We start from the raw sequence: 22,741 nt of genomic DNA, 5'->3' as shown, positions 1-22,741 counted from the left end.
AGGAGGAGGCTGGGCTGGGGCGGGGGCCAGGGCCCGGGTTCACCCCCTCAGAGGAGGGGCGGCTCGGCAGCTCCTGGGGGCCGGCTCCGGCGCTGGGCTCCTGCAGACACGGCCGGGACCACACGGCCCCGTGGGCCCCTGTGACCTCCTGTCAGAGGTCTCCTGTCTGCTTCCTTGAAACGAGAAAATTCCCATTTCCCCATCTCCTCCAGAGCTTGACTGAAAGAGACAAAACTTCACACCAAGACATCACAATTTAGGAAAGGTACTTTCACAAGCAGAAAAGCCCGCCAGGTGTGCACACGCTCCATCGCAGGGAGCCGATACACGGGACCCGCGAGCCGGGGCGCGGAGGGGGAGGCTCGGGGCGGGGCCTTGGCCGGGCACCCGCGGGCGCAGGGGCGGGAGTGGCAGAACCTGGCGATGCGGCCCCAGGATCTGTCAGACGGGGTGCGACCCGAAGGGGGAACCCCGCTGCGGTGAGGGGTCAGCCGGGGGCGCAGCTACGCCGTGGCGGGAGCCTGTGCCGAGGCGCCCCCGGGCCAGCCCCACGTCCCTGTCTGCCTGCAGTCGCGGGCGCCACGGTGCCAGCGGGGCGTCGTTCTGACCCTGCTTTCCCGGATTCTACACACTCACTACTCGTCTATCCGGCATCCATTCACCCCTCAGCCAATGATTTAAAGCAGGTTTCTGTTGCGGCTCAGAGGGCAAAGGCCCCGCACCCTGAACCGGAGTCAGTTCAGGTTCCCGGTACCTGAAGCGCACGCGACAGTCCACAAAACACAAGGACGAGCCAGTTTCCTACCACGTCATAAACCCTATTTCCTGTTGGCTCTGGTTCACAGCAAAGTGGGCACACGTGGCGGGTGCACAGGTGTCACCGTCACTGCAGGAACGGATAGTCCGCGCTTTCTCACGGGACAACCGGACCCAACGCACAGCAGATGCTCCGCACGCCACCGCCGCTGCTGTTCTCACTTCCCTGAAAGTCAGCGGAAGGCAGAACCGGCCAGAGTGACACGGCACACGGCGCCCGGACTGCGGCGTCCGTGCCGCGGGCTCGAGCGTCCCTCCTCGCTGCACCGGATTTACTCTGGAGCCGCTCCTAGCGGAGGGCCCGGCGCCGAAGCCGGCCTCGCCCCACGCCGGTCGGCTCCCTCCCTGCTTCCCTCACCTCCGGGATCACAGGGACCGCGACACAGAGCCCTGCCCCCCTTGGTGGGACGCGCCCGGTCCCGGCAGGATGACAAAGAGGTGCTGCACCCGACCCGGTTTCCGTGACCGGGATGTGGACGCTTCGTAACCTGAAAAGTCCTCCAAGGCGCCTCCAATTCCCCAAACACCTCACCTGCCGAGTCCCGCTGCCGCAGCCCCGCAGGCTAATCGCTGCAGAGACCGTCGGAAGAGCGTCGTCGGAGCCGCACACCACGCGGCGCCCGACCCGCCAGCACCGAGCTAACCTGATTTTCACCTGTCCTAACGTCTCCAAAATCTAACGTTCCTAGAATATTACTTCAGGAGAAGACTCTTAGGAGCTACTTCGCCACTCTCGCAAGAAGGAAAAAGAGTTGCGTCCACGAGGCTTCTCCACCCTCTCAGTGAGGCAGTTCCCTGTTATCCACACACAGCGTACAGCGTCCGAGTGACACGCGGAAGACCGGGGCCTCCGGGGTCGCCGCGGAAGGGCCTCTGAAACGTGCGCACCCTCACCGGCTGAGACCAGCACCCCTGTGCCAGGGCCGCCCCCGGGGCCTGGGTGCGCGCTGCCGCGCCTGCCGGCCACTTGCCTCCAACGGGATGAAAAGCCAGGGAACGCGCGGCTCAGCGACCGCCAGAGGCCAGCGCTGCTCTGAGAAGACGGGGCAGGAGCGCGTGGGCCACGCCTGCCGCTTTGGGGGGGAAAGATGGTAATGAGGCCGAGACCGAGGCCCCAGGGAAGGGCATCCGGGCATACAGAGGCCGAGGACCCCCAGGCAGCGCCCAGCCCGCCCGAGGCCCTGGAGCGCGGCTCACAGCCTGGCCCCGTCCTCCGGCGACAGCAGGTGTGGGGGCAGGGCCGATGCATGGCCAGCACGGGAGGCCAGTGTCCCAGGGCTCAGAGCCCCGGGGGTGAGGAAAGAGGCCAGCAGGCTATGCTGCGTCCCAGTGGTGGCACAGCTGGCAGGCTCTCCTGATGGCTCGGGCGTGGGGCCGAGAGCCTGGAAGGATGCAGTGGCCGAGGTGGGAGGCCTGTGCTGGTGAGAGCCCCCGGGGGCTCAGCCGACGTCTCAGACTGGGGAGGAGGGGAGGCCAGTGAGGACACGGGGCAGACCCGGGTCTGAGTCTGGGGACCGGGGCGGGGTCTGGGCCGGAGAGAGTGGTGCAGGACTGAGGCACAGAGCTTAGCGGTCAGCGTCCGGAGACAGGGGTGCAGACAGAGCCCCCGGGGGAAGGACTGCTGCCCCCCAGGGTCAGGAGAGGGAGCAGCCACTGCGGCCGCATGACCATCACAGGCCGGGCACAATGCACACGCACGCGCTCACTGACACGTCACCGCACCTTGGCGGCCCACGGATGGCTGAGGTGGCCCCTGGGTGCTAAGGGGCCCACAGGTGAGTGCTGGCAGCAGAGGCCACCTCAAGTCTGAGAGTCCCGGGGACTCGCAGGGAGAGCTCCGGCTCCTGGTTTGGACCGAAGCAAAGTTTGACGGGTGCTCTGGACATGTCGGAGGGAAAGTCAAAGCTAAACGGGGAAAGTAAACGACTGGCAGCCACGGTTTAAACGGGCATTTAAAGGTTCTCCGGAAGCACCTTAGAAACAATGGTTTCCACTACTAAAGATTAAAACAAAATAGAACATGAGCCTTTCGAAACATAAAGTAAGTCTGGCTGGTCCTTCAAAGAAGACAGTGATTCTGCTTCATTAGAGGAGAAAACTTCCACTTATCCGTGACTCCAGGGTTGCTTTTCTTAAACTGGGTACGTGCCGATGAAAGAAATGACACAAGCATACGTCTGTGCAAGGGACGAGCAAAAGGACAAAAACATCAGACACGACTGAAAACTCAAACGCCACTCAATGGAAAAGAAAAACGCAAACGGAGACCAGTGGCATCGGCTGGGACGCACGGGGGGGGGGCCGGAGGGCCGACGCAAACGGGGGACACGCTCAGAGCGACGACAGGGCTCTGAGTCTGCCCAGGCAGCCCCTGCGCGGGGGAAGGGGACAAGAAGCAACAAAAACGCTCGTTTTGCTCAGCAGCGTCACTGGAACTCAGGAGTCTGCGCAGGGAGTGTGGACCGAAGCGGTCCCGAGGGCGTGCGGCCAGACGGGAGGGTGGTCCTGGGCATCGCCAGGTTCAAAGGTGGGGCTACAAGACCCCGAGTCCCGCTGCAGGGCAGCCCCAGACCCCGGGCACAGGTCTGCACCCCCAAACTGCAGGGAGGCCCCTGGGGGGCAGAGAAGCACCCTCAGGCTCCAGGAGAGGTGGTGCCATCCAGGCTGACGCCAGGAGGGAAGTCCTTTGGCTGGTGCCTCACTGTCCTGAGCCACAGGGGACCCTGCACTTGGGACCCTGTGGGCAGAATCTGAGCCAAGGCTTTTAGCCTCGATTACATCACGGATCCCGGCCGCTGCCTGGCCAGCCCCGACCCCCCAGGACCCTGTCCTAGTGCACAGGGCTGCAGGGTCAGCCTGGGGAGGGCAAGGGGCAGGCGTGGGGGAGACAACAGCAGACCAGAGTGGGTGTGTATTTTGACAAGGGCCATACAGGACAGGCGGCTGCAAGATGAGGGCTCATGGAAGAGAAATTTTAAATCTTAAATATTCACATTATTTCTTCACTTTATATTGGCAACCCTTCACTAAAGCTCAAACACACACACGCAAATTTTGGTTAATTTAGCCTTATTAAAATTAGCAGTCTGTCACCATACATTTAGAGCTTGATGGTAGAGATTGTTTGGGGTTTGGGTTTGTTTTTTTTTTTTTTTTTTGCGTTTTATCTTTATTACCTATTTGAAATATTAAACCAAAATAGCAGAACCAGAGAATTCTGTTACATGTAAACACACGAAGCAATAACTGTCAAAGACTGGAAACTGTACTTCCTGATTCCATAACGTGGACTCAATTTATTATCATATTTAAATTTGATGAAGTCTAGTGTACACACCCGGTCACTCACTGAACTAAACCAGCTCTAAGTACCCATGCCATCGCCTCGTGGGTCCTGTAAATGGTTAAAGTGAAGCCAGTGAACAGAAGCTTTTCTGAAGGCATCTGGTGTCTGGCTTACAGCAGGGCAGCAGGGATGGAAGATGGGAAACCGGTCTTTTCCTGAGCAGGTGCCTCTGCATCTCGGCGCGACCCCACAGCGCCACCTACCGCCTGAAGGCACCCACTGCCGTCTGAAGGCGTCCTCCGCTCTCCACTGGGGTCTCAGTGCTCCTCAGCAATGAGAGGGGACCCCAGTGGACAAGACCGCCACTGGGGTCCCCTCTCATTGCTGTGGTCCGGATGGATCGGGACACCTGAGTGGACAAGAGGGCCCTGGGGATGACGGAGCCAGTGACGGTGGTTTACTAACCTCACATGCTGTCAGAACCACCCAACAACACTTAAAACGCACGGTACTCATTGCATTTAAACTGGACCTCAATAACCTCAGCTGTAAAAAACAAAACAAAACAAAAACACTGTATGAGAAAGTCATAGTCTCAGTTTGAAATAAAACAGAAAATATGGTGCTTCAAGAAGACTGAATGAAGGAATTCCAAAAACCAGAATGAAGCAGCTGGGGAGACGGGAAAGCAGGGGTCCCCTCTCAACGGGACGGAGGAGGGAGAGAGGCTTGACCCCTGGCTCTCAGACACGGGCAGGGGGAGGTGGGCAAAGTGCCCCAGACACAGCGGCTTCAGCGAGGCCAGGCTCCGACCTCAGCCTGCAGCCTCCTCCCACCACTCTGCGCCACCACCCCAGGCAATGCAAAACACAGGAAAAAGGTGAAACTGAGCCAAAAAAGATAGGACCCAACTGCAGAGCAAGCTAAACGGTGGCCTGACTCCCAGCAGCTGGCGGAGGGGTCATTCTAGAATTTTCCTTTGTGCACAAACCTGACGGGGAAGTTCTCAGACGCATCTCACCTGGCTCTGTAACCACCAACCTCTGCTCATCATTAAATGCAGGTGCCACGTGTGGGTCTGGAACTCACTGAACCACGCTTACAAACAGAAAACAGACTTTTCTCCTTGCTAGTCTGTTTAAAAACCCAGAAAGCCAAGGTTGGGAGGAGCCAAACCGTAGAGAGAGGGGGAGGAGCGGTGGGCACGGTAAGTGCACCAGTACGCCTGGCTCGCTGGGGAGCTCGGAGATGGTCTGAGGGCCAGGAAACCGGCCAAGCACCTGCAGCCCTACGATCCTCAGCAAGAAGTGCGGCTGCCAATCTGGTGGGCTGACCCCGGCGTCCTCCCCAAACTCTTTCCCAGAGACGCTGCAACTGAGTTAAAACTCATTTTCTCAGGCTCCTTTGTGACTACAGCCACATGACACAGTTCTGGCCAGCGAGACATGCTGAAAATATGCAGAGGGTTCTGAAATGCCCCTGTTGAACACAACAGAAATGGGCTGCATGCCCATCCCTCCCCAACTGTTACTGCCTTAGACATAGATGTGATGGCTGGAGCCACAGCAGCCACACTGCATTCATGAATGGTTGGGAGAACTGCAGAGATACTGAACCGGACTCTTGCCTCTTGCTTGACTCTAGCAAACACTGACCTCTGCACTACTTATTATGAAATAAGTGAACAAATCCTCAGTGGTTTAAGACACCATAGGGTATGTTTTCTGCTCCTGTCAGCCCAAAGCATCCTAAATGACACAGGAAAAGAGGAGCCGGCAGAAGTGTACGTGAGCTAAGTCCTCCTGCACCTAAACTTAAAATCAAGAGACAACACTGAAAATTTACAAATCAAACTGCAAGTGTAACATTAAGAAACAGGAAGCATGGCAGTGAGTGCCACCTATGCCAACAGCAGAGTACCTGCATGGCCAACCGTGGAGAACGACAGTCCCAGCCCCGCGCCCCCAGCCCTGCCCCCTGCGATGGACACGTCATGTGGCAGCTTCTGGGACCCGCCCCAAGAGACAGCACACAGGTGTCCCTTGCCCCCCCCCAGCACCTGTCTACCTGTGGGTGAGCTCACGCACGGCAGACAGACACCAGGGCAGAGCCTGGACAGGCGCTGCTGCGGGGGCCCTTCCTGCTGGTGGAGCCCTCACACTGGGCCTCTGTCGCCTGCAGCCGTCCTCACACCGGCCAATCCAGAAACGTAAGTATTTACAGCTTCTTAAACAAGCAGCGCTGCCTCAGGGGAGGGGAGGGCCGCGGGCCGCTGCTTCCCACCCAAAGCCCTTCTAAACTACGTCGCCTGTCTACGTGGAGGGCATCACGGGCAAATCTGAAAAGCAAAAACCAGAAAGGTCTGGTCTCGTCGCCCAGACCCCTGCCCTGTGCCCAACTCCTCATGCCATCTGCCTGCAAATACACATCTTTCCAGAGCCCCCACCCCACGAAGCCTGCAGCCCCTGCCCGGAGAACAGGCCGCCTGCCCCCGTCCTGCCAGAGCGCCAGCAGACGGCACTGTCGTCGCCTGCTGACTTCCCTCCCCCGGCCACGTCTCTTCCCCTGCACCTGCCCGCGCCGCGTGCTGCAGAGGCCACGTCCCTGTCACGCGAGATGCGGCCGCTTCCTCTCAGCGGCTCTGGGCTTTGGCCTCCAGCAGCGGGGTCCCCGGCGCACACGGCGGGGCCCCACACACCGCAGGACGTGCCGGAGACACCGCGTGGAACATGCAAGCCCGCGTCCCAAAGGCCGTCTGTGGACCTAGAACCAGCAACGGCCCGCAGCTCCCTGGGCACAGCCAAGGGTGGTTAACGAGGTGCTCAGCAGCCGTCCATCTTCCAGAATTCTGTCTGCCAGGGCGGGCAGGGCGGCCGATCCCCTTAGAGCCCTTGGCGGAGTGGACGCCACAGGAGTCCGTCCACAAGAGGGCGCTCAAGCCCCTCCCAGGAAGCGGCCCGGGCGCGAGGGCCAACCCCCAGCTGTCCCGCACGGGGACCGGCCTCCGGTTCTTCTTGACACGTCCGTCTGCAGCTCTCTCGCCATGGCCAGAGCCCAGAACAGCCAGGAAAACTCACCAACCCTCTCTCTCGAGAACAGCAGATACCACTCCGCCCCAACACGGCACAGGCGGCCGAACTCTTACTTCCTCAGTCAGCTCTCGAGGTCAACGCTGCACTAACTGTCTCCTTGGGACACTTAAGGTCCAACACAGAAGAACTGGGAAGAACACAGCCACTTTTTAGAAAGTTTAAAACTTGATGCTGTTAAACCAAGTTTTACTCAGCTTGGTTTTCAATTTTTTGGGGGGAAAACAACCCGAAACCACCGTCTCCCCATGGTTCCACGTCTACCCTTTGCCACCACGGCCAGCAGGTGGCGGGAGTGCGGGGAGAAGCGGGCGAGGGCCCCTCCCGGGTCCCCTCGGTGGCGCCACCCCTCAGAGGGAGAGCCACCCGCCCCGCCCCGCGGGGCCCTCGCGGCCGACATCGCCCGTGGCACAGCTGCTCTCCGCCCTCACCGGCGCTGGCAGCTGCCTCCTCCTGTCCCGCCCTCGTCTCCAGGCCTTGGTCACCATCTGCAAACAGGCACTCGGTGAGGATTTGACGCACAAATGAAGGAGCAGGTCCGAGATGCAATACGCATCTTTCTGGAGTCGCAGCAGGTTCTGAGAGGTGGAGTTCCTGGGGTCCCAAGCTCTGCGCCCCCCCACTCCCGCCCCAATGTGGCCACAGTCACTCTGGGCACCGGCGCCACACCGCCCTCCCGGAACCGGCGGCTCTGCAGCCACTGAGGACGTTTCCCGCTGACTGAGCCCAGGCCGAGGCCCCGGGGCCGAGGAGGAGTGTGGGCCCCAGGCTGGGAAGGGGAGTGTCCGCACCAACCAGGAGGCTATGAGCCCCACGCCAGGGTCCCTAGCCGCCACCCAGCATGGGCACAGAGGAGGCCGGAGCTGGCCGGTGGCCCGGGGTGGGCACCCCAGAGGCACCCCCCACCCCAGCGCCCTGGCTGGGGTGGGGACACGAGACAGCCTGTGCCCTTGTGCCCGGGGGTGCAGCTGCCGCCGACCTGAGACTGGCACAAGGACGCCTTCCCAGCGGTGACGCCGCCAGAAGCCCACCGGGAATCCCTCATTTCTGTCACTGACCTTTAGGGACGGCGCCTGTGCTCCGCAGGGGACAGCAGCCTACGAATCACATCCAAGGGGAAAATGTCTAGTTTTGGCCCCAACAGGCCAGGATTCAGCCCTGCACGTGGGTCTTGGTGCCCCTGAGCCCGCCGAGCCCCACCCGATGCCACCGGCCCCTCCCCAGCCTTCAGGACACCCAGCCAGGCTGGCCACGTGCAGATGTGGTCTGGCCATCCCAGGGCCGGGGCACCGTGTGGGACAAACAGGACTGTCCCAGGAACAAAGAGCTGTCCTGCCTGAGGAGCTAAGGCAGGTGACGGAGAGGCTCACGGAGACCCCCGCCCGGACCCCCTCGCCCCATCGCGATCACAACTCGGCAGGCCAGCCGTGCAGAAGCGGAACCAGAACCACCGCATGAAGGCGGCAGGGCCTGGGTCCTACCCTCTCAGAACGAGCCCAGGAGCTGAGCACAGGCGGCTCAGGTCTACACCCGAGGCGCCACGGCACCAACTCCGCACCCCGGGTCTGTGTGTACGGGCAGATTTATGCCACTGCTTTTGTTACATCTGGATGTGGTGTCTTCCGTGACGCCACTCGGAATCAAAAGAGGAGCTGACAGATACCGTCGCAAGAGGGACCTTCGGGTGTGGCGGCGGCGAGAGGGGCGGGCGGGCGGCGGCGGGGCAGCCCGGGTCTGGCCGGGCCCCTCAGAGCGGGCGCCGCAGAGTAAGGGCCTCGGGCCCAGAGCGCGCCCCCGGCCCAGCGCGCCGGCCTGCGAGGCGGAGCAGGCGGCAGGGCCAGCGCTTGAAGGGGCGGGAGCGGCGGGGCGGCCGCTGGGCCTGAAGCGCCCAAGGCCGGCTCCCCCAGCGCCGCGGGCGCCAGCGGGGGCTCTTCCAGCGTCCGTTGCCGTTGTGTTTCTTTTTCAAACGGCTCTGGGGAAACAAGAAGACCAAGACTTCAGATGATGCTGCCACAAGCTGCCCTCGTTTCACGCAATGGACACGAAGGTTCTCCGCAGCCCGCCTGCGAGCCCGGGTCCAGGCAGGGCAACCGACGGCGGAAGGCGGAGGACGCCCAGCCCTCTGTCTGGCCTCAGAGCCCGCCTTGGGCGCTGGGTCTTCTTTCCGTGTCTTTGAGGACGGTTGACTCATGCAAAGGACCAAGGGTGAGTGCACGCTCACACACACAGAGACACTTGCCAGTCACGTCCACAGCATGACTCGCCCGGCGTGTGCTTCCGAAAGGCACCCACGGTCAGACGGCCAAGGGCGCACCTCGCACGCAGAGACGGGTCTCCCGCGCTGGATTCTCGCCGTCTCTCAATGACTCTGGTGACAGCAATGGGTTTAAGATCACGTCTGGAGCTGAGCCATGGCTGAAAAGAAAACTCCACCCATGATGCGGCACCAGATATTCTAGCTCAACAAAAGGACGTTCAGCAATTTCGTTCTATGCGATTGGACACTTATAAAGATCAGATTATTAAAAGTATTTTATCAGGATTTCAGGCTTTTGATCCTCATACCTGGTTTGAGAATCCAAATATTTCTTTTATTTCGGTTCTAATCGCCCCTGGATTCAGATGGTTTCTTTTTTGTGCAGTCTGCAGAATCGGACTGACCCACAGAAAGCAAACGAACACTCAGCAATCAAAACTTACAATGACTGTTCTTATGCACCAACTAAATAAAAGGGGGGGAGAGGCTGGAGACCAGTGACCAGCTGAGTCCCGCAGAAGGCAGACTCGGTGTGTTGTGCAAAAGCACAATAGCCATGGACCGCTCACGCGGGCAAAGCCGGAGAAGCACTTCTGCTGACCCGGGTTCCAGAGCGCGGGCTCTCTGGCTACGATGAGACAAGGAACTTCCAGGACGGCTTTGCTGCTCTGTCGGCAGCTACGTTAGGTCCTCGGTGTGCACTGGCGACTCTGCTGCCAGCAGGGTCCCTTCATCTCCCAAGGAGGCAACTGTGAAACCACCTGTGCCTGCTTCTGCCCACCCACCTAAACACGTCATCCTCTCGAATCAAAGTCACGGGGGCCTTTGTTCTGCGGACCAGAGGGCCTCCTGGCCCCCCACTTTTAACGGCTGAAGAGTCTTGTGTGTTCTGTCACACGCACTGGTCCTCTTTCCGAATCACCCGCTGCCCTGCCGCGCAGGACACAGCATCCCACGTGGCGCCTGGCATGCACACAGCCCTCAGCAAGGACCGCGCTGGCCGCTGGGGGGCCGCCAAGCACCGGCCAGAGGTGTGAGGCCTGCAGGGGGTCTGAGACCTGGGACATGGACAGGTCACCTCTGCTGGAAGTCACCCAGTAACGCACGTTTTAAAAGGCAAGCCCAGAGCCTTAACTGATCCATCGACATCAAGCAAAGGCATTTTCTATTCCTCACACGTCAGCAGAGGGGTAGAGGTTTTCGCTCTCACCTTGAACCGTGGTTAGTTTCTGCGTTGGCGCTGACCCTTCCAGGCAGGTGGGACTGAGACGATGTCAGCACTGCTGGTCAGCGGTCAGCAGCTTCGCTCAGCCACCTCCCAGCTCTCTGTGCCCACCCGAGAGGCTCCTGGAACAGAACGATTCCAATGCTTCATGTTAGTTTAACCAGTAGCAAAGCCTTCACCGTCTCGGAAGTCAATCTGAAAGCAAGGATCTCTAATTCAAAGTCCTCTCCCAGACATGCTTCCATGGCCTTCACCGCATCCGTGTGATTCTTAAGGCGGATGCGCGGTGGAATCTACCAGAGCACACACGCAGCTCCACCGCCGGCCCTGCTCATCCACCTGCTGGCGCAGAGAAGCCCGGCCCACGCGCAAAGGAGTGAGCCTGGGGCAAAGGCCTGTGTGGACCCATCCTTCCAGAAATGAGCCGCCACACGCGCAGGCCTGTGCAGCAGCGGCCCGGCCTCTCCCCACGTCCCTCCCTCAACCAGCAGGAGCTCAACACGCAGACACGTATCGAACCCAAATGCAGGCTGTTAAGATTTTCCTTCTAAAAGACAAGCCGAGGTCCAAGCAGCGCCAGAGGCGGGCTTCTCCAGCGCGGAGCCAGCGCGGAGCCAGGGGGCCAGGGAGGCGGAGGCTGGAGGCAGATCTGGGTCTGAGTGCTGAGCGGCCGAGCCGCGCAGACCCCCAGCCCCCAGGAGCCTCCTGCTGCGCTCTCAGCCTTGACCTCAGCCTCGATGTGCACGGATACACCGGGAACACATGTCAGCAGGTCTGTGAGGACAGGCCACCTCTGGGTCCTCATGTCCTGCACCAGTGTCACCAGATCTGATGGGCACCCAGTGTGAAGCCCCCAGCCCGGGGTTCCGGGTCACATGGCTGGCTCGTCCGGCAGAGAGGCTTCTGGCTGAGCACCGAGAACCGCACACGGCATCTCCCACCCCTGGGCACCGACGGCCCCTCCACGCACCCCCTTAGTACCTCCGCCTGTCGCCAACCCAGCACCACGGCCCCTTCCCTCGGCGGGTGGCCGTGGGTCACTGCAGCCGGGACACGGCCCCCTGCACCCCGAGGAGGGAGAGGAAGGACCGTGTGTGGACTGCAAAAGGCTGAAAAGCCGTCCAGAAGCTTTACCGACTGAGAGTCCACGGACTGAACAGAGAAAGGAAGCACCGCGGGGACGCCTGCAGCGACCGCCAGCCTGCGCCACGCCTGCTGGGGACGCGCCCAGGACGAGCTGCCGGCGGGGACACAGGTTTGTAAACCGAGAAGCTGAAGCTTAAGGTACTGGAACGGGGTGCCCCACTACCAGGGGAAGTGTGGGGCCGGCAAGAGGGGCTTCAGGACTGGGCCCTGGACGGCCACCCCAGTGCTGAGGGCGACACGGCCTCTGCAGGTCCTGGAACAATAAGGCCACAAGTGAGTGCCCCTGGGCGCCCTGCAAGGGCTCGTGGGGGTGACAGGTGCAGGGCACCTCCATGAAAATTTTTGTAAATTAGGTAAAATGAGCAAATTCCGAGAAAAATACAACTTGCCAAAGCTGACTCCGTAAGAAATTTAAAAATCTGACTAAACTACAAACAGAAAGGTGTAGAATCAGAAAGAGAACTTGTGCAAAGAACGCACGAAGCCCAGACGGCGTCTCTAGGGAGTTCTTCCACAAAACACATCTGCGACGCACGCGAGCAGGAAGAAAAACACCAGTGTAAAACCTTCAACAGCGTGTCAACCAGAGATCCAGCCACCCTTTTAAGGGCTTCTGCAGCATTCGAAGCAAATTGAATTTGCGCTGGGAACAAGGAAACGATTTCACGCATGAAAGTCACTGACGCGACGCGCCACATTAACGAACCCGGAGGGGCCTCCGAGAGGCTACGACTCCGTTTACATGAAGCTCGAGCCCCAGCAAAACGAAGCTGGGTTCTCAGGGGTGGACGCATCCCTGGGAAAGGCACCAATGGCCAGGGTGGGGTCACCCGAAAGCCCAGACCGCGGCCGCGCCCTCGGCGAGGGAGGGGCGCCAGGGAGACGACGGCGCCACGTCTGCTTTAACCGGGGAGGGTCGCGCGGGGGTCCCCACACCTGCTCTCCACAGACGCGCCCCTGTCACGGCCAGGAGCACCACCGCCTGGGACAAAGAAGCCCCAGAAACGAAGGCAACACAGACAGAACGCCTTCCGCGCGGCCGGGGTCCGGAGACACCGGCTCTTCCAGAGCCGAGGCAGGCGAGCAGGCGAGCGCGCTCCCGAGGGACGCGGACTGGGCAGCGCCTCGCCGTCCTGAGCTTGGCCCTGCCACCCGGCGCCCGCCAAGGACAGCGAGTGGGGCACCGAGAGGAGGGGCCGGGCCGGCCGGAGGGAGCGAGGAGGGTCGCGGAGATGCCCGCGGGAGGGGTGGCAGAGCCGGGAGGAAGGGCTCCGGACCACGCTGCCTGCTCCGTGGGCGGCGGCCGAGGGTGAGCGGCCAGGGGGACGGGTAGGGGACAGAGGGATGGCAGGTGGAAACGCCAGAGGCACCTCAGACGCGCGACGGACCCTTCCCAGCACACGCGGGGTCCGGACACGGCACTCAGAACAGCCGTTTTTTAAAAAGACGACTCTGTTGTCTGCTTTAAACCCTCCCCTTATTTTTGACGGGAGCGGGTGAACATGAACGGAAATGCTTTTATGACCTTACGGAAACGCTGCCTCCTTCAAACTCCCACCAAGCCGATGCTTCACGGGAACTTCCAAACAATCCACTCAGTACGTGGGCGACGTGTCCCTACCTGCACGTACTGTGTAGTTTTATAATCATTTCCAGAGAAACCCAATGTGTCGCCACCAGGAATGAGCCCTGCAGCCTCGGGGAAGAACGGAGGGGTGGGGGTGGATGGAGACGCGGAGAAAGAGGCCGAGAGACAGAGACAGATGGAGAAAGAGAGATGGAGAGACACGGAGAGACAGAGACAGATGGAGACAGCGACACAGAGACAGAGACAGATGGAGAAAGAGAGGGAGAGACACGGAGAGACAGAGACACATGGAGAAAGAGAGAGGGAGAGACACGGAGAGACAGAGACACATGGAGACAGCGACACAGAGACAGAGAGACAGAGACAGATGGAGAAAGAGAGACGGAGAGACACAGAGACACATGGAGACAGCGACACAGAGGCAGAGAGACAGACAGATGGAGAAAGACAGAGAAAGAGACAGAGGGACATGGGGGGGGACAGAGAAAGATGGAGAGGGAGGGAGAGACATGAGGGGGAGAGAGAGAGATGGGGCGAGGGACAGAGCAAGCGAGCAGGGCGCTGTCACCCCCAGCGCAGCACCGGGGAGCACGGCACTGCTTCCCCACTCAGGCCAGCAGGACGCTGACGCGAATGACAGCAGCACCCATGTGGCCTGGCCCACAAAAGGGGCGCCTCGGTCCCGGGCAGAGGGGACCCGGCAGGGGGAGGGCCGGGCGCTCGGTTCCTGCTCCCTTTGGCCAGAAGGGCCCACAGAGCAGAAAGGCCGGCAGCGGGCAGAAGGGCGCCTTTGCCAAGGGGCGCACCAAGGTGTGCGGGCCCCGAGGGAGGCTGATGGGTGCGGTGGGCCCAGAGCCCGCAGGCGGTGAGGCCCCCCACCCCCCAGTGCCCACAGCAGCCCCAGGACCCGCTCCGCGGAGGAGGCTCTGCCCCCCCCCGCCCCCCTGCAAAGTCTCTCCACCGACTGAAATGCACGAGCCACGGTGAAAGGAGGTTAAACAGCGCAAAGGAAACCCCGGCGGCTCTCTGTCGCTGGGAGGGTGAGGCCCTGAGCCCTGCGGGCACAGAGCGGGGGAGGCGCGGACACGCAGCCCTGGGCCGGCCTGAGAGGGACAATACACTCGAGGGTCTAAACCCCACGAACGGGTCCCTCCCCGAGGATGTGGGTCCCGGGCAACCGGCCATCGGCCTCTGCCGCCATCTCCCGCGTGACACGAGCCCGTGACGCCCACCAACTACGCCATCAGAGTCGCGTCAAACTAACACGTTTTCAGAAGCTCGTGATAAAAACCCAAACAACTGTGACCTCTGTATTCCTCCAGCAATGCTATAGTTTTAAAATTATTCGGGAAGGTTGCGTATGAAATCCTGAAAATTAATATATTACATTATGCATTGCAAGGAGATGAGCTGTCTAGATAGGAAAAACCTTTAATCATTTTTGATAGAAATTTCCCAAATCTGTCTCCTTGCTCTCTTACATAAGATGCACTAAGTCTAAGCCTTTCCCCAGAAAAGCCCTTTGTTCAGGGAACACAGCGAAGAAAGGGGACAGGTCCCTAGAAGGAAGGTAAGGCCAGCTCAGCGAGGGGGCACCAGCCCCCACCCCCAGGTGAGTAACCGGAAGTGCCGACAGTAAACTCAGAGCCGCCGAGAAGGAGCCTGAGACCCCGGGCCGGAGAGGGACCGCGGTGCGGAGAAAGCACTGCCCGAGGAGCCGCGTCCGCAGCGAGAAGACCGGGGACACCGTGGACACCACCTCAGGCCGCCAGCCCCCAGCGCCCTCGCCAGGCCCATCCTGGCACAAGGAGGGTGACCTCGGAGCAGGACAGGGAACAGGCGGCGTTGGCGGCCCCGACCGTGCAGCAGGTCCTGATCTCACAGACGGGCCGGGGGAGGAAAGCCCGGAAGGTCAAGGGCAGGCCGGGGTCAACACCAGTGGCCGACTTCTCCCACAAGCACCGACGGAAAACCGCACCCAACATGAGCAAATCCATAGGCAGGCGCGGATGAAAGCGGGCACATCACCGCCAGGCTCCACGCGTACATGCCGAGAAGGCCCCACTGGCGGAACCTGGAAAACAACCAAAGTGCCAGACCCACGGCGATGCCTCCACCCAAGAGTGCGCTCCGCTCCGCCAGGCTCCTCAGCAGCAGGGGGCAGTTTCCCCGCCACGCCACCTGTTGCTGTGACGAACCTGCCCTCCCCCAGCCGCGCTCTACCTGGGGAAGGGACGGAAAACCGAGGCAGGGAAGAAGGAAAGCCGCTGAGAGATGAAACACACGCATCATGCAAATAAAGGCCAGGCGCATAAATAAATGAAATAAAATACAGGCCAAGTCCCCCACGTCCTTCCCTTGGGAGGGGGCAGGGCGCCCAGGCTCAAGAGACCCCAGTGTGGCTGTGGGCAAGTGACACAGGAGGGGACCCCCAGGCCTGCAACCTCTGGAACAAAGCCTGAAAAGCAATCAGGAGGCTGGTGGCGGGTTCCGTGGCCCAGGCAGAGCTCCGCGCTGCAGACCTGCGTGGCCTGCCTGCTCGCCCGGCGGCCTGGCCTGCTGGGAACCGTGGTCCTGTCCTCACAACACAGCTTGCGCTGCTTTCCCTACGTTAATGTCTCTGGAAGACCATACAGAAAGCACGGAGAGCCTGGTGCCAGATGAGAACCAGAGCACACGTGTTTTAAACCCTGTCAATATAAATCTAAAAATATAACCCATAAAAGCCCAGGGCTGGAGAGGCCCCACCGCCAGCTCCCACGTGACCTCAGGGAGCCGGGGAAGGAGGCGGCAGGCGAGGGGCCTAGCGCGAGGTCCCTGCCCGCCTCGGGGTTGGGGGGACAGAGGGCGGCGGCTCCAACCTCCATCACAGGGACACACTTTCTCCCACGCAGTGGGGACACTTCGTGCGTGGTGAGCCGTTCGGCTGAGAGGGCCCGTCCTGCACCAGGACTCACGACGTACCGGCAGGGGCAGGACAGAGGGACAAGCGGGCTCCTTGGGAGCATCACAAGTTACGTGAAGTCCGAGCTTTTAAAACCACTTTTTACTGTGAAAGGAAAGGACAAAACGTACCCGTCCGCTGAGAGGAGGCACCAGAGGCTGCAGAGCGACACGGCTTAGCCGCCGGCACAGAGGGTGCTCCGCCAGGAAGCCGCGCACAGGACAGAGTCCCACGTGCAGAGAGGCCCCGTGCAGGACAGGCGGCCCCACGGCACAGAGGTCAGGGCTGACAAGCAGTGATAGCTGCCCCTCCCCCGGTTTCCTGTGTGTACCCCTGCCACACGCGCGCACACACACACACACACACACACGCCCAACACGCCAGCCGAGAGTGCGCCGCGACAGCAAACACAGCATCCACCCTCAGCCGAGAGGACGTCCCAGGGCGCGGCCGGAGCGCTTAGCAGCCCCCAGACACAGAGGAGGGTGCAGGGGACCCGTGCTGGAGAGGCCGCGGCTCCTGATGGCAGAGGAGACACCCGGGAAGCAGGCGCTGTCCAGCATCCGCCAGGCGTCTCCACCACGTGCTAGGATCCATGAGAGCGCAAACCACCTCTCAGGAGCCGCTGCTCCTCTTGTTCCGGTGAGCTGGGAGGCCCACAGGGGACACTGGCCACCACCTCTGTCTCGGGAGGAGATAAACGCCATCCCTGGGAAAGAGGACCGGAAGCGAAGAGACAACGTGTCACCCACAGCTGCTGACAGACGACGGGTGAACGCGCCTCCTTCTGCCTGGTTCTTCGTCTCTGCCACGCACTCAGCCCACAGGAGCATACTTTGTAGAGCAAGATACAAAGTCTCACTTAAAAGAAACTCAAAAATGCAAGAAGTGTTTCTCAAGGACGGCAGGTGAGACAAAGGGCGGACGTGGTGCCCCCGCGGCCCCGTGAAACACAGGCGGCCCGCCCGCTCCCACGCTGGGCCAGGCCGATCCCCAGGCCCACCGATCGTGTTTACAAGACAGCACTGGCTCAGAGGAGCAGCTGTTCCTGCGCTGAACCCGAGGGGTTTCATCCTGGGGCACCTTGGCCCGTGCCCCCGGAAGCCCTTATACCCCCAGCATCCGGCCTCGGGCAAAAACACCGCCCCCCACCCCCCCACCCCCGCATGAAGAGGTGACCAAGGACAGACCACTCACTTAACGCACCTCTCTCCCCAGCCTTTGCCTCGCCGAAAACAAGGCAATGGCATCCCTTAAGGGCTGAGCCCACGGCCCTGGCACGTGGGGTGGCGGATGCCCGCCCTGGATTTCGGGGGAGGCGCTAACCTGGGGAGAGGCCACTGCTCGCGGGCTCAGCACACAACCCCGTGTGTTACACAGCAGAGGGCAGCCCCCCACCCCGGAGTCACGCCCGCGCCTCCCCCGCGGGGCCAGACAACAGCGGGGATCACGGCTGACCTGACACAGACGCAGAGAGGCCACCTGCGCCCGTCTCGCGCCTGCTGGGCGTCTGGTGCGGGCGCGCAGCTGCGATTCCGCGTCGTCGCAGGCGGACAGCAGAGCGACGGGGTCCCGTCTCCTCCCGTCCTCTCCCCGAGAGGTCATCACAGAAAACCGAGGACGGCTCCCTGCGCTCCGCGAGGAGCTGCTTGCTGATGCTTCTCCGTGTGACCCTGCGTGTGGGTTAATCCCCTGCCCCTGTGGGGACCAGAGCTTGTCAACCCTTCAACCTACACGGGAGTCCCGCGAGGTCGCAAACCCAGGGATCCAGGAGAAGCGGGACAGTGTTGAGGTCAAAGGGGCAGTGCCCTCCTAAGGATGGGCAGAGGCGGGCGCACGCGGGAACCCAGGGAGGGCACCGCCACTGTGCAGCCATCAACGTGACAACAAACCCCAACGGGCAGAGGACTGGGGTGGGCCCCGCCCCCGGCACCTGCCCACCGAGGAGAACGCCCAAACACGTACGTCGGCCCTGCCAGGATGAAGAAGCAGAACTCGGTTCGAAATGCTGTCACCAGGCGGCTGGTGCCTTTACTCCTCCCCCGCCCCCCAGGGCTGGACAAACGACTTGGGAGCTGGGAGAGGCCGCCCCCAAGAACCCCCCCATGTCGCCGCTGCTGCTCTGCATAAAAGCTCGCCCTGGCCCCGCAGGCCAGGCCTCTGTGCAGAGGCCTCTGTGCAGAACAGAAACAGCCTGACTGCGCGCTTGGGAACGGAGCAGAGTGGGGAGCTGGCTGCTGGGGTCGCGCTCCCCACCCTAGAGGAGACGCGGGTCAGCAGCAGCGCCACCTCGGGGGCTGCGATCGATACTCCAGGCGAAGAATCAGGCAGGGCCCCCGGCACCACGCAGGCCCTGGGATGCTGGCTGCTGGCTGCTGGCTGCGAGGAGGACACGGGGAGGCCAGCAGCCACCCTGCTTCAAACCCAGGCACGCTCTTAACTACAGAAATTAAGTGATGCTGGAAGTCTCTGCCTGATTCAGAACGAGCCCACGTGAGAACGTTTCGCTCAGGGCCCACCTCCTCCGTGCACACCCCCAGCGCTCAGAGGCCCCTCTGCCCCTCGCTGAGCCCGTGACCAAGATGGGCACGGTGCTGAGATGCGTCCCGGGCCCTCTGTGGTCTCATGGAAAGAATGTCCCGTGGACGCAACAGGGCAGGCAGTGGCGCTGTGTCCTGCACCTGACCTGCCTCACACCTCCTGCTGCCGGGCGCTGTCGGTGTTTGCTCTGGGCCCGTCTCAATGGCTGTAGCCCCCTAAGCGCAGGAGCCAAGACAGCCTCTGAGCCCCCAGGCCAAGGCCACGGCCCGAGAGAGCGGGCTCAGTGCCTTTGCTCCACCAAGGGCACGACGGAAACTCCAAGTGATGCGCAGGACGCGCCTCCGCCCGGTCTTCGTGAAAAGCAATGAGGCCCGAGTTGCCACTGTGGCTCAGCGGAAATGAACCCAACTAGGATCCATGAGGATGCAGGCTCGTTGTCTGGCCTTGCTCAGTGGGTTAAGGATCCAGGGTTGCCGTGAGCTGGGGTGTAGGTCATAGACGCGGCTCGGATCCTGCGTTGCTGTGGTGTAGGGCGGCAGCAACAGCTCGCATTCAACTCCAAACCTGGGAACTTCCATATGCCAGGGGTGCTGCCCTAAAAAGACAAAAAAAAAAAAAAACAAACAAAAACAAATAAATAAAATAAAAAGGACACCATGTCCCATCACTGGTTTTCCTCAAGTCACAAAAGTTACTTCTGGTGCTTTAACAGGTGCCTCCAGGTATTTTTAGCTCAATGCTCGTCTTCGACGTGCGTACGACCAATCACACCAGAGACGCACAAAGTAAACGCCGACCGAGACGTCCAACTGGAAATCTCCCAAAACCTACAAAGCGGCCAACGCTAAACGGACGCCTGCACGTTTCGCGGGAGGGCTCCCGGGCCGGGACTGCGCTGATGGTCAGGGGCCACCGAGACAGTGGCCGAGGCCACGGAGCCCTCGACCAGAAGCAGGGCCCCCGGCCGCCCCGCACGGGCCGTGCTGCAGAGCGCGTGTCGTGGGACCAGCAGCTGAGGGGAGGAGCTCGAGGTGCACCGCCTTTCCAAAGTAGAGTCGAGGACGAGGTGAATGATCAACACTTCAGAAAAGACTTTTTTTTTTTTTTTTTGGTCTTTTTGCCATTTTGGGAGCCACTCTCACAGCATACGGAGGTTCCCAGGCTAGGGATCAAGTCGGAGCTGTAGCCGCTGGCCTACGCCAGAGCCACAGCAACGCGGGATCCGAGCCGTGTCTGCAACCTACACCACAGCTCACGGCAACGCCGGATCCTTAACCCACTGAGCGAGGCCAGGGATCGAACCTGCAACCTCATGGTTCCTCGTCGGCCTCGTTAACCACTGAGCCATGATGGGAACTCCTAGAAAAGACTTTTAAACGGTGTGATTGCCTTTTACTCCCCGAAGGGCCCTCAGGAAGCAAGGCGAGTAGATTTCCTCCCTGCGCGGGTGAAGAGGTGACGCAGTCCTGACGTCGCGCCTCCAGGCCCAGGGACCTCCTCACGGCACAGGAGGCATGTCCAGCTGTGACGCAGGGGACACTGTGGGCCCGGACAGCACAGTTCGTTCTCCATCCTCCTGGTAACCTGGCCTTCGGGGTCTAACCCTGGGGCCGTGCCCCACCTGCCCAGGATGCCCGGCTCCCCGCCACCTCCCGGGGTCACCACCACGGCCCTTTGGCTCTCAGGGGTCCCTGTTCAGCAGCAGCCGCATGGTCACCTCCCCAACACAGGCCCCCGTCCCCACTGGAGGGGAGAGGGGCTTCGGCGGCTCAGCTGCAAGGTCATGGGGCGACCCTCGCCCCCTCATTCCGCCCGGGCGCTGGCTCTCACCGCACAGCTCTGCACGGGCTGAGAAAGGCATCCCAGCCTTGCCCGCAGCCCGGATCCCAGGCCCCAGGTCCCAGGAATGGGGTGCAGGCAGGGGGTGCCGCCCAAAGCCTCACGCGGCTCAGAGGACCCGCCTCACGGACAGGAGCACGAGAAGGTATTCACGCCGCTTCTGAAACTAAATAAAACAGGCAGCTCCTGAGACGGACACTCAGAGTCGTGACCCGGTTTCTACGACTCACACGGGAAAAGGTGGGTGTTGTTTTCTAAAGAAAAGAGGAGGGTTTGCCACCCGCGGTCTGGAGCACTGTCCCCATGGCCCATTGTCCCGGCACATGCCAAAGAGCAAGCGCAACCCCCCACGAGGGAGCGCTGCAGCCTACGCCGGAGAACTACCGCCCCCGCCCCCGTTACAACGGCAAAGACCCCAGCGACGGGAACGCCAAGCCACCAAGCCGGGGGCGTGTGGGGACAGCGGGGTGGGCTGGGCCGCGGGGCAGCACGTTCACAGTGGCCGAAACACGCACACCCGGAGCCTCCGTCAAAAACGCCGCCGGAGCAGCCCCAGCAGTCTGGCCCGCGGTTGCCCCCAATGCCTCACTATCCATCGTGGGCGGAATGACGGCCGAACAGAGCAACAAACACGCTCCAGCGCCCAGACCGCTGCACAGACGCCGCGCTCAACCGGCGGAAGAGACACGCGGCGCCCGGACGCGCCTGCAGAAAACGCGCCCGCAAGCCGGCCCAGAGCCCGGGCTGTCGGGCCGGAGCTGGGCCCTCTGCGGCTCCCCTCAGGCAGCTGCTCCCCAGCCCCGGGCAGGTGCACAGGGTCTCGGCCGGGGGAAGCGCCCGGAAGTCCCTGTGGGATATAACTCACTCAGCTGCCCGTCCCTGTTCTGTGCCTTTCCTGGGTGCAGTGCTACCCAGCGACGGCCAAACACGCATCGTTTCAAAAGTCCCTGCCAATAGGCGTGAAGAGGAAGAGCACAGAGGCCCCTGAGAAGACTGGAGCAGCCTCGTCTCAGAAGGTGGGAGCTGCGAGAACAGCGGGGCAGAGAGAATGGTGGGAGCAGCGGGAGCAGCGGGGGCAGCAGGGCAGGAGGAGCAGCGGGAGCAGCTGGGGCAGCAGGGATGGTGGGAGCTGCAGGGCAGTGGTGCCCTCACCAGGGCCCAGAGCTGCTTCCAGAAGAACCAAGTGGAAAGAAGTGGGGCTTTTGCTTTTACAAAGCGGGACAGGACTTTCTGTTTTTGTAACACTTTCCGTGAGAGTTAATGTGTTGACTTATTACCTTCTTAAAATAACGGCCAAAAATTCATTACCTATTCAAAATAAAATGAATCCTGATGACGACTGTAAGCGGGCAAATCGAAGGTGTGGTAAATGCTAACAACTCCTGGGCTACGGGGACTTCCAGAGGCGGGGAGAAGGGCCGCAACACATCGGGTCACCCCCGACTGCCAGAGGCGAGGAGCTCAACCTCTTAGGAATTAAAATGGATTCCTCTCAATGACAAGTATTTAGTTCAATTCCTGGAGAAAAGACAAAAACCAAAGAGTGGGAGTTCCCCGGTGGCTCACAGGGTTAAGGACCTGGTGTTGCAACTGCTGGAGCTCTGGTTATAGCTGTGGTATGGGTTCAATGTCTGGCCCAGGAACTTCCACATGCCGTGGGTGAGGCTAAATTTTTTTTTTTTAATTAGAAAAACCAAACCATAAGCGAATTCCCAGAGCTCTGCCTCACCTGGCTCTTTGACAAAAGGGTCCTCACCTGCAGCCACCGGGTCCCTCTGTCCTGAACACCCGCTGGACTGTCAGGAAAACCACGACTTGGAGAGAGACACACTGTTCCCCAAGTTACTGGAAAGGAAACTAGTAATTAGTTCATAGAACAGATTAACATGGTCAGGTTTGTTTCACAAACGGAAAACGAACGTCTGCCCTGAGGCAGACCCGCCACTTCCAGAGGCCGGAAGAGAATTAGGCAGAGGAAAAAAAAGAATCTCACATTTTCTTCTCAAAATC

The 22,741-nt window shown here is 61.0% G+C and overlaps 1 protein-coding gene across 18 annotated transcripts in view; it reads right to left on the bottom strand.

The window, feature by feature from the left end:
* Nucleotides 1-22,741, bottom strand: part of ADARB1 (adenosine deaminase RNA specific B1) — a 109,119-nt gene that overhangs the window by 53,537 nt on the left and 32,841 nt on the right. For 8 of the 18 annotated variants that reach the window (XM_084989793.1, XM_084989795.1, XM_084989792.1 and 5 more), the window contains one exon: nt 10,659-10,795. The exons of the other annotated variants lie outside the window; for them this stretch is intronic. The gene's annotated coding sequence lies outside the window, so the exon portion shown is untranslated. The remainder of the gene's footprint in view (nt 1-10,658; nt 10,796-22,741) is intronic. 18 annotated transcript variants of the gene reach the window in all.

Source organism: Sus scrofa, chromosome 13 (genome assembly GCF_054392235.1).
Source record: "Sus scrofa isolate SSC_HxYL_T2T_F1_AM1 chromosome 13, Sscrofa_HxYL_maternal_Yorkshire_Landrace_v2.0, whole genome shotgun sequence".
NCBI lineage: Eukaryota > Metazoa > Chordata > Mammalia > Artiodactyla > Suidae > Sus > Sus scrofa.
The sequence above is the reverse complement of the archived record's forward strand: the minus strand, read 5'-3'. Positions and strand labels throughout refer to the sequence as shown.